Genomic DNA, 12,275 nt, shown 5'->3' with positions numbered 1-12,275 from the left:
GATGAAGAGTGAGGAAGGAGAGAGGGGAAGAAGAGAGCGGAAGAAGAGAGCGGAAGAAGGGAGAGGAAGAAGAGAGGGGAAGAAGAGAGGAGAGGAAGAGAGGGAAGAAGAGAGAGGACGAAGAGAGGGGAAGAAGCAGAGAAGAATAGAGAGGAAGAATAGAGAGGAAGAAGAGAGAAGAAGAAGAGAGAGGAAGAAGAGAGAAGAAGAAGAGAGAGGACGAAGAGAGAAGAGGAAGAGGGAAGGGGAAGAGAGAGGAAGAAGTTGGAAGAGGAAGAAAGAGGACGAAGAGAGAAGGGGAAGAGAGAGGAAGAGGAGAGAGGGGGAAGAGAGGGGAAGAAGAGGGAGGATGAAGAGAGAGGAAGAAGAGAGAGGATGAAGAGAGAGGAAGTAGGGATGGGGAGAAGAGAGAAGAAGAAGAGAGAGGAAGAATAGAGAAGGGGAGGAGAGAGGAAGAAGAGAGAAGGGGAAGAGAGAGGAAGAAGAGAAAGGAAAAGAGAGAGGAAGAGAGAGGGGAAGAATATGTGGAAGAAGAGAGAAGGGGAAGAGAGTGGAAGAAGAGAGAGGAAGAAGAGTGAAGGGGAAGAGAGAAGGAAAAGAAAAAGAAAGAAGAGAGAGGAAGAAGAGAGGGAAGAAGAGAGACAATGGAAGAGAGAGGAAGCAGAGAGAGGAAGAAGAGAGAAGAAGTAGAGAGAGAGGAAGAAGAGAGAGGAAGAAGAGAGAGAGGAAGAAGAGAGAGGAAGAAGAGAGAAGAGGAAGAGAGAGGAAGAAGAGAAAGGAAGAAGAGAGAGGAAGAAGAGAGGGAAGAAGAGAGAAGAAGAAGAGGGATGAGGCAGAGAGAGGAAGAAGAGAGAGGAAGGAGAGAGGGGAAGAAGAGAGAGGAATGATAGAGAGGAAGAAGAGAGGAAGAAGAGAGAAGAGGGGGAGAGAGGTAGAAGAGAGAGGAAGAGGAGAGAGGAAGAAGAGGGGGATGGATGAGAGGAAGAAGAGAGAAGGGGAAGAGCGAGGAAGAAGAGTGGGGAAGTAGAGAGAAGGAGGAGAGAGAGGAAGGATAGAGAGGAAGAAGAGAGGAAGAGGAGAGAAGAGGACGAGAGCGCAATGGAAGAGAGAGGAAGACAGAGAGAGGAAGAAGAGAGGGGAAGAAGAGAGAAATGGAAGAGAGGCTGAAGAGAGAAGAAGAAGCGAGGAGGGGAAGTGGGAGGAAGAAGAGAGGGGAAGGAGGGATAAGAGGAAGAGAGAGGAAGAAGAGCGAAGACGAAGCGAGAAGAGGAAGCGCGAGGAAGAAGAGAGAGAGGAAGAGAGAGGAAGAAGAGAGAGGAAGAAGAGAGGGGAAGAGGGAGAAGAAGCAAGAGGGAAGAGGAAGTGAGAGGAGGAAGAGAGCAGGAAGAAGAGAGGGGAAGAAGAGAGACATGGATGAGAGAGGAAGAAGAGAGAAGAAGAAGAGAGGATGGGGAAGAGGGAGGAGGAAGAGAGAGGACGAAGAGAGAAGAGGCAGAGAGAGGAAGAAGAGAGAAGAAGAAGAGAGAAGAGGAAGAGAGAGGAGGAATATAGAGGTCGAAGAGAGAAGAAGAGAGAAGAGGAAGAGAGAGGAAGAAGAGAGAGGAGAAGAGAAGAGGGAAGAGAGAAGAGGAAGAAGAGAGGGGAAGAATAAGAGGAAGAAGAGAGCGGGGAAGAAGAGAGAGAAGAGCGGGGAAGGATAAGAGGAAGAAGAGAGACTGGGGAGAGAGAGGGAGAAGAGAGTGGAAGGAGAGAAAAGAGGAATAGAGGAAGAAGAGAGGGGAAGAATAGAGAGGAAGAAGAGGGAAGAGGAAGAGAGAGGAAGAAGAGAGAGGAAGAAGAGAGGGAAGAAGAGAGAATGGAAGAGGGAGGACGACAGAGAGAAGAAGAAGAGAGAGGAAGAGAGGAGAAGAGAGAGAAGAGGAAGAGAGAGGAAGACATTTAGAAGAGGAAGAAGAGAGGAGAAGAGCGAAGAGGAAGGAGAGAGGAAGAAGAGAGGGGACGAATAAGAGGAAGAAGAGAGAAGGGAAGAGAAAGGAAGAAGAGAGATGGGGAGAGGGGAAGAATAGAGGGGATGAAGAGAGAGGAAGAAGAGAGAAGAGGAAGAGAGAGGAAGAAGAGAGAAGAAGAGGAGAGAGAGGAAGAGAGAAGAAGGAGTGATAAGAGGAAGAGAGCGGAAGAAGAGAGGGGAGGAATAGGAGGAAGATGGAGAAGGGGAAGAGAGAGGAAGAAGAGAGATGGGAAGAGAGGGAAGAAGAGCGAGGATGAGAGAGAGGAAGAAGCGAGAGGAAGAAGAGGGAAGAAGAAGAGAGAAGAGGAAGAGAGAGGCAGAAGAGAGAGGAAGCAGAGCGAGGAAGTAGAGATAGAGGAAGAGAGAGGAAGAAGAGGGGAAGAAGAGAGAGGACGAAGAGAGTAGAGGAAGCGAGGAAGAAGAGAGAAGGGGAAGAGAGAGGACGGAGAGAGGGGAGGGATAAGAGGTAGAAGAGAGAAGGGGAGAGAGAGGAAGAAGAGAGTGGACTGGTGAAACAAGAGGAAGAGCGAGGACGAAGCGAGGGGGAGAATAGAGAGGAAGAAGAGGGAAGAGGAAGAGAGAGGAAGAAGAGAGGGGAAGACTGAGAGGCAGGAGAGAGATGGGGAGAGGGAGGATGAAGAGTGAGTGGGAAGAGAGGGGAAGAAGAGAGAGGAAGAAGAGAGAGGAAGAAGAGAGAGGAGGAAGAGAGAGGAAGAAGAGTGAGAAAGAAGAGGGAAGAGGAAGAGAGAGGAAAATTAGATGGGAAGAAGAGAGTGGGGGAAGTGAGAGGAAGAAGAGCGAGGAAGAGGTAGAGGGAGAATAGAGAGGACAGAGAGAGGAAGAAGAGAGAGGAAGAAGAGAGAGGAAGAAGAGAGGGGAAGAATAAGAGGAAGGAGGGAGAAGGGGAAGAGAGAGGAAGAAGAGGGAAGGGGAAGAGAGGAATAAGAGAGATGGGGAAGAGGGAGAAGAAGAGAGAGGAAGAAGAGAGAGGAAGAAGAGAGAGGAAGAAGAGAGAGGAAGAAGAGAGAGGAAGAAGAGAGAGGAAGAAGAGAGAGGAAGAAGAGAGGGGAAAATAAGAGGAAGAAGAGAGAGGGGGAAGAGCGAGGAGGAAGAGAGGGGAAGAAGAGAGAGGACGAAGAGTGAAGAGGAAGAGACGAGGAAGAGGAGAGGGGAAGAATAAGAGGAAGGCAGAGAGAAGGGGAAGAGAGGGGAAGAGGAGAGATGGGGAAGAGGGGAAGATGAGAGTGGATGAAGAGAGAGGATGAAGAGATAGGATGAAGAGCGAGGAAGGAGAGAGAAGAGGAAGAGAGAGGAAGAAGAGAGCATAAGACAGAGAGCAGAGGAAGAGAGAGGAAGAAGATAGAGGAAGAAGAGAGAGGACGAAGGGCGATGAAGACAGCGAGGGGAAGAAGAGAGGGGAAGAAGAGTGATGAAGAGGAGAGAAGAGAAGAGGGAGGACGAAGAGAGGGGAAGAAGAGAGAGGACGAAGAGAGGGGAAGAAGAGAGAAGAGGAAGAGAGAGGAAGAAGAGAGAGAAGTATAGAGAGAATGAAGAGGGAGGAAGAAGAGAGGGGAAGAACTAGAGCGGAAGAAGAGATAGGAAGAAGAGAGAAGAGGGAGAGAGGAAGAAGGGAGAGAGGAAGATAGAGGAAGAAGAGAGAGGAAGAAGAGAGGGGAAGAAGAGAGACGAGGATGAGAGAGGAAGAAAGAGGAAGAAGAGATAGGAAGAAGAGAGAAGTAGAAGAGAGAGGAAGAAGAGAGTGGAAGAAGAGATGGGAAGAAGAGAGAGGGGAAGAGAGGAAGAAGGAGAAGTGGAAGAAAGAGATAGAAGAGAAAGGAAAAGAGAGGAGAGGAAGAGAGAGGAAGAAGAGAGAAGAAGGGGAGAGAAGAGGGAGGGAGGAAGACGAGCGAAGAGGAAGAGTGAGGAAGTGGAGAGAGGAAGAGGGGAGGGGAAGAAGAGAGTGGGGGAAGGGAGAGGATGAAGAGAGAGGAAGAAGAGAGAAGGAGAATAGAGAGGAATAAGAGAGAGGAAGAAGAGAGGGGAAGAAGAGAGAGGAGAAGAGGGAAGAGGAAGAGAGAGGAAGAAGAGAGGGGAAGAAGAGAGAACTGGAAGAGAGCGGCACGAGTAGAGAAGAAGAAGTTGGGAGGGGAAGAGGGAGGGAGGAGGGGAAGGAAGACAAGAGAAGAGGAAGAGAGAGGAAAACAGGGAGGGGAAGAAGAGATATGAAGAAGAGTGAAGTGGAAGAGCGAGGAAGAAGAGAGAAGGGGAAGAGATAGGAAGGAGGGAGAAGAGGAAGAAAGAGAAAGAAGAGAGAGGAAGAAGAGGGAGGAAGATGGAGAGGAAGACAGAGAGAAGAAGAAGATTGAAGAGGAGAGAGAGGAAGAGGAGAGCAGAGGAAGAGAGAGGAAGAGGGATGGGAAGAAGAGTGATGAAGAATAGAGAGGAAGAAGAGAGAGGAAGAAGAGAGAAGAGGAAGAGAGATGAAGAGGAGAGAGGAAGAAGAGAGGGGAAGAAGAGAGGGGAAGAAGCGGGAAGAGGAAGTGAGACGGAAGAAGGGAGAGGAAGAAGGGAGGGGAAGAAGAGAGCAGGGAAGAGAGAGGAAGCAGAGAGTGGAAGAAGAGAGGGGAAGAATAAGGGGTAGAAGAGAGAAGGGAAGAGAGAGGAAGAAGGGAGGAGAGGGAGAAAGAGATCGAAGAGAGAGGAAGAAGAGAGAGGAGCAGAGAGAGGAAGAATAGAGAGGAAGAAGAGAGAGGAAGACGAGAGAAAAGTATAGAGAGGAAGAAGAAAGAGGGAGAAGAGAGAGGAAGAATAGGAAGGAAGAAGAGAGGGGAAGAAGATAGAAGTAGAAGAGAAAGGATGAAGAGAGAGGAAGAAGGGAGAGGAAGAAGAGTGGGGAAGAGAGAGGGGAAGAAGAAGAAGAAGAGAGAGGGGGAAGAGAGAGGGTGAGGAGAGATGGTGAAGAGAGAGGAAGAAGGGGGGGAAGAGGAGAGAAGAGGAAGAGCGAGGACGAAGAGAGGGGAGAAGAGAGAAGAAGAGAGAGGAAGAAGAGAGAGGAAGGAGAGAGTGGAAGGAGAGAGAGGGGGATGAGAGAGGAAGAAGGGGGAAGAGGGAGAAAGAGAAAGAAGAGGAGGGAAGAAGAGAGAGGCAGAAGAGGGAGGACGAAGCGAGAAGAAGTAGAGAGAGAGAGAAGAGAGAGGAAGAAGAGAGGGGAAGAGAGTGAGGAAGAGGTGAGGGGAAGAAGAGAGAAGAGGAAGAGAGAGGAAGAAGAGAGAGGAATAATAGAGGGGAAGAAGAGAGCAGAAGCAGAGGACGAGGAAGAGAGAGGAGGAAGAGAGAGGAAGAAGAGAGGGGAAGAAGAGAGACATGGGAGGGAGAGGAAGAAGGGAGAAGGAGGAGAGAGGAGGGGACGAGGGAGGAGGAAGAATGGGACGAAGGGATAAGACGGAGGCGAGGGAAGAAGAGAGAAGAAGAAGCGAGAAGAGGAAGAGAGAGGAAGAAGAGAGAGGACGAAGATCGAAGCAAGAAGAGAGAGGAAGAAGAGAGGGGAAGAAGAGCGAAGAAGAAGAGAGAGGAAGAAGAGAGGAAGAAGAGAGAGTAAGGATAGGGAAGGGAAGAGAGAGGAAGAAGAGAGAAGGGGAAGAGAGAGGAAGAAGAGAGAGGAAGAAGAGATGGGTAGAAGAGAGGGGAAGAATAAGAGGAAGAAGAGAGAAGGGGCAGAGAGAGGAAGAAGAGAGGGAAGTATAGGAAGAGGAAGAGAGTGGGCGAAGAGAGAGGGAGAAGATGGCACGAAGAAGAGGGAGGAAGCAGAGAGAGGAAGAAGGGAGAGGACGAAGAGAGAGGAAGAAGAGAGAGGTAGAAGAGAGGGAAGGATAGGAGGTAGAAGAGAGAGAAGGGGAAGAGAGAGGAAGAAGAGAGATGGGGAAGAGAGAGGAAGGAGAGAGAGGAAGAAGAGAGAGGAAGAAGAGGAGACGTAGAGAGAGAGGAAGAAGAGAGAAGGGGAAGAGAGTGTGAGGAGAGCGATGGGGATGAGAGGGGATGAAGAGTGAGGAAGGAGAGAGGGGAAGAAGAGAGAGGAAGAAGAGAGAGGAAGAAGGGAGAGGAAGAAGAGAGGGGAAGAAGAGAGGAGAGGATGAGAGGGAAGAAGAGAGAGGAAGAAGAGAGGGGAAGAAGAGAGAGGAATAGAGAGGAAGAAGAGGGAGGAAGAAGAGAGAAGAGAAGAGAGAGGAAGAGAGAGAAGAAGAAGAGAGAGGAAGAAGAGAGAGGAGGAAGAGGGAAGGGGAAGAGAGAGGAAGAAGTTGGAAGAGGACGAAAGAGGACGAAAGCGACGGGAAGAGAGAGGAAGAGGAGAGAGGGGAAGAGAGGGAAGAAGAGGGAGGATGAAGAGAGAGGAAGAAGAGAGAGGATGAAGAGAGAGGAAGAAAAGAGAGGAAAAGGAGAGGGGAAGAAGAGAGTGTGGGGAGAGAGAAGAGGAAGAGAGAGGAAGAAGAGAGAGGACGAAGAGAGAGGAAGTAGGGATGGGGAGAAGAGAGAAGAAGAAGAGAGAGGAAGAATAGAGAAGGGGAGGAGAGAGGAAGAAGAGAGAAGGGGAAGAGAGAGGAAGAAGAGAAAGGAAAAGAGCGAGGAAGAAGAGAGGGGACGAATATGTGGAAGAAGAGAGAAGGGGAAGAGAGTGGAAGAAGAGAGAGGAAGAAGAGTGAGGGGAAGAGAGAAGGAAAAGAAAGAGAAAGAAGAGAGAGGAAGAAGAGAGGGGAAGAAGAGAGAAATGGAAGAGAGAGGAAGAAGAGAGAGGAAGAAGAGAGAAGAAGTAGAGAGAGAGGACGAAGAGAGAGGAAGAGAGAGAAGAGGAAGAGAGAGGAAGAAGAGAAAGGAAGAAGAGAGAGGAAGAAGAGAGAGGAAGAAGAGAGAGGAAGAAGAGAGAAGACGAGAGGAGGAAGAAGAGAGAGGAGGAAGAGAGGGGAAGCAAGAGAGAAGAAGAGGGATGAGGAAGAGAGAGGACGAAGAGAGAGAAGAAGAGAGGGGAAGAAGAGAGAGGAATGATAGAGAGGACGAAGAGAGGAAGAAGAGAGAAGAGGAAGAGAGAGGTAGAAGAGAGAGGAAGAGGAGAGAGGAAGAAGAGGGGGAAGGATGAGAGGAAGAAGAGAGAAGGGGGAGAGAGAGGAAGAAGAGTGGGGAAGTAGAGAGAAGGAGAGAGAGGAAGGATAGAGAGGAAGAAGAGAGGAAGAGGAGAGAAGAGGAAGAGAGAGAATGGAAGCAGAGCGGAAGAAGAGAGAAGCAGAAGAGAGAGGCAGAAGAGAGAAGAAGACAGAGGGAAGAGGAAGAGAGAGGAAGAAGTAAGAAGAGGAAGGGAGAGGAAGAGGGAGAAGGGGAAGAGAGAGGAAGAAGAGAGGAGGAAGAGAGGGGAAGAGTGAGTGTGGGGAAAGAGAGGGAGAAGAGAGAGGGAGAAGAGAGAGGAGGAATAGAGAGGAAGAATAGAGGAAGAAGAGAGAAGAGGAAGAGAGAGGAAGAAGGGAGAGGAAGAAGGGAGGGGAAGAAGAGAGGGGAAGAATAAGAGGAAGAAGAGAGAAGGGGAAGAGAGAGGAAGAAGAGAAAGGAAGAAGAGAGAAGAGGAAGATAGAGGAAGAAGAACAGAAAGAAGAGAGGAAGAAGAGAGAGGAAGAAGAGAGGAGAAGTAGAGAGAGAGGAAGAAGAGAGAGGAGGAGGATAGAGGAAGGAGAGAGAGGAAGAAGAGAGGGGAAGAAGAGAGAGGAAGAATAAGAGGAAGAAGAGAGATGGGGAAGAGAGAGGAAGAAGAGAGAGGAAGAGAGAGAAGGGGAAGAGAGAGGAAGAAGAGAGAGAAGAAGAGAGGGGAGAAGAGAAGCAGAGGAGGGAAGAGAAGATAGAGGAAGAGAGAGAGGAAGAAGAGAGGAGGAAGAGAGAAATGGAAGAGAGAGATGAAGAGAGAAGAAGAAGAGAGGAGGGAGGAGGGGGAAGAAGAGAGAGGAAGAAGAGAGAAGTGGATTTTAGAGGGGAAGAGAGAGGAAGAAGGGAGAAGAGGAAGAAAGAGAAAGAAGAGGATGGAAGAAGAGAGAGGAAGTAGAGAGAGGAAGAAGAGAGAAGGGGAAGAGAGAGGAAGAAGAGAGAAGGGGACGAGAGAGGAAGAAGAGAGAGGAAGAAGAGAGAGGAAGAAGAGAGGAAGAAGAGATAAGAAGTAGAGAGAGAGGAAGAAGCGAGGGAAGAAGAGAGAGGAAGAAGGAGGGAAGAAGAGAGAGGAAGAGAAGAGTGGAAGAAGAGAGAAGGGGAAGAGAGAGGAAGAAGAGAGAAGGGAAGAGAGAGGAAGAAGAGAGAAGGGGAAGGGAGAGGAAGAAGAGAGAGGAAGAAGAGAGGAAGAAGAGAGGAAGAAGAGATAAGAAGAGAGAGAGAGGAAGAAGAGAGAGGAAGAAGAGAGAGGAAGAAGAGAGGGTAAGAAGAGAGAAGAAGAAGAGAGAGGAAGAAGAGAGAGGAAGAAGAGAGAAGGGGAAGAGAGAGGAAGAAGAGAGAAGGGGATGGGAGAGGAAGAAGAGAGAGGAAGAAGAGTGAGGAAGAAGGGAGAGGAAGAAGAGAGAAGAAGTAGGAGAGAGGAAGAAGAGAGAGGAAGAAGAGAGAGGAGGAAGAGAGAGGAAGAAGAGAGGGGAAGAAGAGAGAGGAAGAGGAGAGTGGAAGAAGAGAGTAGGGGAAGAGAGAGGAAGGAGAGAGACGGGGAAGCGAGGGGGGGAAGAGAGATGGGGAAGAGAGGAAGAAGAGAGAGGAAGAGAGAGGGGAAGACGAGAGAGGGAGAAGAGAGGGGAAGAAGAGAGAAGGGGAAGAGAGAGGAAGAAGAGAAAGGAAGAAGAGAGAGAAGAAGAGAGAGGAAGAAGAGAGTTGAAGAGTAGAGAGGAAGAAGAGAGAGGAAGAAGAGAGGGGAGGAGGAGAGAAGAAGAATAGGGAAGAGAGAGAGAGGAAGAGCGAGAGGAAGAAGAGAGGGGAAGAAGAGAGAGCTGGAAGAGAGGAGAAGAGGGAAGAAGAAGAGGGAGAGGAAGAGAGAGGAAGAAGAGAGAAGGGGATGAGAGAGGAAGAAGAGAGAGGAAGAAGAGAGAGGAAGAAGAGAGGGGAAGAATAAGAGGAAGAAGAGAGAAGGGGAAGAGAGAGGGAGGAGAGAGATGGGAAGAGAGAGGACAGAAGGGAGAGGAAGGAGAGAGGGGAGAAGAGAGAGGGAGAAGAGAGGGGAAGAAGAGAGAAATGGAAGAGAGAGGAAGAAGAGAGAAGAAGTAGTGGGAGAGGAAGAAGAGAGAGACGAAGAGAGGGGAAGAAGAGAAGGGAAGAAGAGAGAAGAGGAAGAGAGAGGAAGAAGAGGGAGGAAGAAGAGAGAGGAAGAAGAGAGAGGAAGAAGAGAGGGGAAGATTAAGAGGAAGAAGAGTGAGGGGGCAGAGAGAGGGAGAAGAGAGACTGGGGACGAGAGAGGTGGAAGAGAGGGGAAGAAAAGAGAGGAAGAAGAGAGAAGAGGGAGAGAGAGGAAGAAGAGAGAGGAAGAAGAGAGTGAAAGGAGAGAGAAATGGAAGGGAGAGGAAGAAGAGAGAAGACGAAGAGAGAGGAAGAAGAGAGGGGTAGAATAAGAGGAAGAAGAGAGAGGGGGGAGGGAGAGGAGAAGAGAGAGGAAGAAGAGAGAGGAAGAAGAGAGAGGAAGGAGAGAGAAGAAGTAGAGAGAGAGGAGGCAGAGAGAGGAAGAAGAGAGAGGAAGTAGAGAGAGGAAGAAGAGAGAAGGGGAAGAGAGAGGAAGAAGAGAGAAGGGGAAGGAGAGGAAGAAGAGAGAGGAAGAAGAGAGAGGAAGAAGAGAGAGGAGAAGAGAGAGGAAGAAGAGATGAGAAGTAGAGAGAGAGGAAGGAGAGAGGAGAAGAGCGAGGAAGAAGAGAGGGGAAGAAGAGAGAGGAAGAGGAGAGAGGAAGAAGAGAGCAGGGGAAGAGCGAAGAGGAAGAGCGAGGAGAAGGGAGAGGAGAAGCGAGAGGAAGAAGAGAGGGTAAGAAGAGAGAAGAAGAAGAGAGGGGAAGGAGAGAGAAGAAGAAGAGAGGGGAAGAAGAGAGAAGAGGAAGAGAGAGGAAGTAGAGAGAGGAAGAAGAGAGAGGACGAAGAGAGGGGAGGATTACGAGGAAGAAGAGAGAGGGGACGAGCGAGGGACGAAGCGAGATGGGGAAGAGAGAGGAAAAGAGAGTGGAGGAGAGAGGGGACGACGAGAGAGGGAGAAGAGCGGGGAAGAAGAGAGGCGAGGAAGCGAGCGGACAGAAGAGAACGGAAGAAGCGAGAGGAAGAAGAGAGAGGAAGAAGAGGAAGGACGAAGAGAGAGGAAGACGAGAGGGAAGAGAGAAGGAGAAGAGGGAAGTGGAGGAGAGAGGAAGAAGAGAGGGGAAGGAGAGAGAAATGGAAGAGAGGGGAAGACGAGGTACGAAGAAGAGAGAAGAGGAAGAGAGAGGCAAGAAGAGAGCAGAGGGAGAGAGAGGAAGAAGAGAGAGGAAGAAGAGAGGGGAAGAATGAGAGGAAGAAGAGAGAAGGGGGAGCGTGAGGGAGAAGAGCGAGGAACTTAGCGAGAGGAGGCGGAGAGAGGAAGAAGAGAGGAAGAAGAGAGAAGAGGAAGAAGAGAGGGAGAAAGAGAAGGAAGCAGAGAGGACAGGAGTGAGACATGGAAGAGCGCGGATGAAGAGAGAAGAAGAAGCGAGGAAGGAGAGTGAAGAAGAAGAGGGAGAGGAAGAGAGAGGAAAAAGTGGGAAGAGGACGAGAGAGGAAGCGGAGAGACGAGGAGGCGAGAGGAGGAGGAGAGGGGAAGACTACGAGGAAGAGCGAAGGGAAGAGAGGAAGCCGGAGAGGAAGAAACGAGGCAGAGCAGGACGCAGACGAAGAGGACGAGAGAGGACGAGGAGCGCTGACAGCAGAGGGCGGACGCCGGAGGGCCGACGAGACGCGCCTCGGCGACGACGCAGAGACGGCAGCGCGCGTACCTCCGCGCTCTTCCTCCTCTCTCTGTACACTCGCTCTCTCCTCCTCCTCTCTCTTCTCCTCTCTCTTCGTCCTCTCTTTTCCTCAACCTCTTCCTCCTCTATTGTTTTCCTCTCTCTTTCTTCTCTCTCATTTTCCTCTCTCTTCTTCCTCTCTCTTCCTCCTCTCTCTTTCTCCTCTCTCTTCCTCCTCTCTTTACCTCCTCTACCCTCCTCCTCCTCTCTCTCCTCCTGTCTCTTCCTCCTCTCTCCTCTTCCTCTCTCTTCCTCCTCTCTTCTCTTTCTCTCTCTTCTTCCTCTCTTTCCTCCTCTCTTTTCCTCCACCTCTTCCTCCTCTCTCCTTTTTCTCTATCTTTCTCCTCTCTCTTTGTACTGTCTCCTCTTCCTCTCTCTTCCTTTTCTCTCCTCTTCCTCTCTCTTCCTCCTCTATTTTCCTCCACCTCTTCCTCCTCTCTCCTTTTCCTCTCTCTTCCTCCTCTGTCTTCCTCCTCTCTCTTCCTCCTCTCTCTTCCTCCTCTCGCTTCCTCCTCTCTACCCCTCCTCTCTCTTCCTCCTATCTCTTTCTCCTCTCTCTTTCTCTTCTCTTTTCCTCCTCAATCTTCCTCCTCTCATTTCCTCCTCTCTCCTTTTCCTCTCTTCCTCCTCTCTCTTCCTCCTCTCTCTTCCTCCTCTCTCTTTCTCTTCTCTCTTCCTCTTCTCTTTTCCTCTTCTCTCCTCTTCCTCTCTCTTCCTCCTTTCTCTTCCTCCTCTCTCTTTCTCCTCTCTCTTCCTCCTCCATCTTCCTCCTCTCTTCTCTTCCTCTCACTTTCTCCTCTCTCTTTCTCTCTCTTTTTCTCCTCTCTCTTCCTCCTCTCTCTTCCTTCTCTCTCTTCCTTCTCTCTCCTACTCCTCTCTCTTCCTCCTCATCTTCCTCCTCTCTTTTCCTCCTCTCCCCTCCTCCCTCTTCCATGTCTCTTCTCCTCCTCTCTTTTCCTGCTCTCTCTTCCTCCTCACTCTTCCTCCTCTCCCTTCCTCCTCTCTCTTCCTCCGCTCTCTTCGTCCGCTCTCTCCCTCCTCTCTCCAACTCCTCTCTCTTCCTCCTCTCTCTTCCTCCTCTATCTTCCCTCTCTCTCTTCCTCCTCTCTCATCCTCCTCTCTCCCCCTAATCTCTCCCCTCCTCTCTCTTCCTCCTCTCTCTTCCTCCTCTCTCTTCCTCTTCTCTTTTCCTCCTCTCTCCTCTTCCTCTCCCGTCCACCTCTCTCTTCCTCCTCTCTCTTCCTCCTCACATTTCCTCCTCTCTCCTTTTCCCA

The 12,275-nt window shown here is 50.1% G+C and overlaps 1 pseudogene; it reads left to right on the top strand.

The window, feature by feature from the left end:
- The first annotated feature begins 1 nt into the window (after window position 1).
- Window positions 2-8,524, top strand: LOC141919100 (uncharacterized; annotated as a pseudogene).
- Window positions 8,525-12,275: the final 3,751 nt, after the last annotated feature.

Source organism: Strix aluco, unplaced genomic scaffold (assembly GCF_031877795.1).
Source record: "Strix aluco isolate bStrAlu1 unplaced genomic scaffold, bStrAlu1.hap1 HAP1_SCAFFOLD_148, whole genome shotgun sequence".
Taxonomy (NCBI): Eukaryota; Metazoa; Chordata; class Aves; order Strigiformes; family Strigidae; genus Strix; species Strix aluco.
Note: the sequence above shows the minus strand (reverse complement) of the source record. Positions and strands in the feature narration are given on the sequence as shown.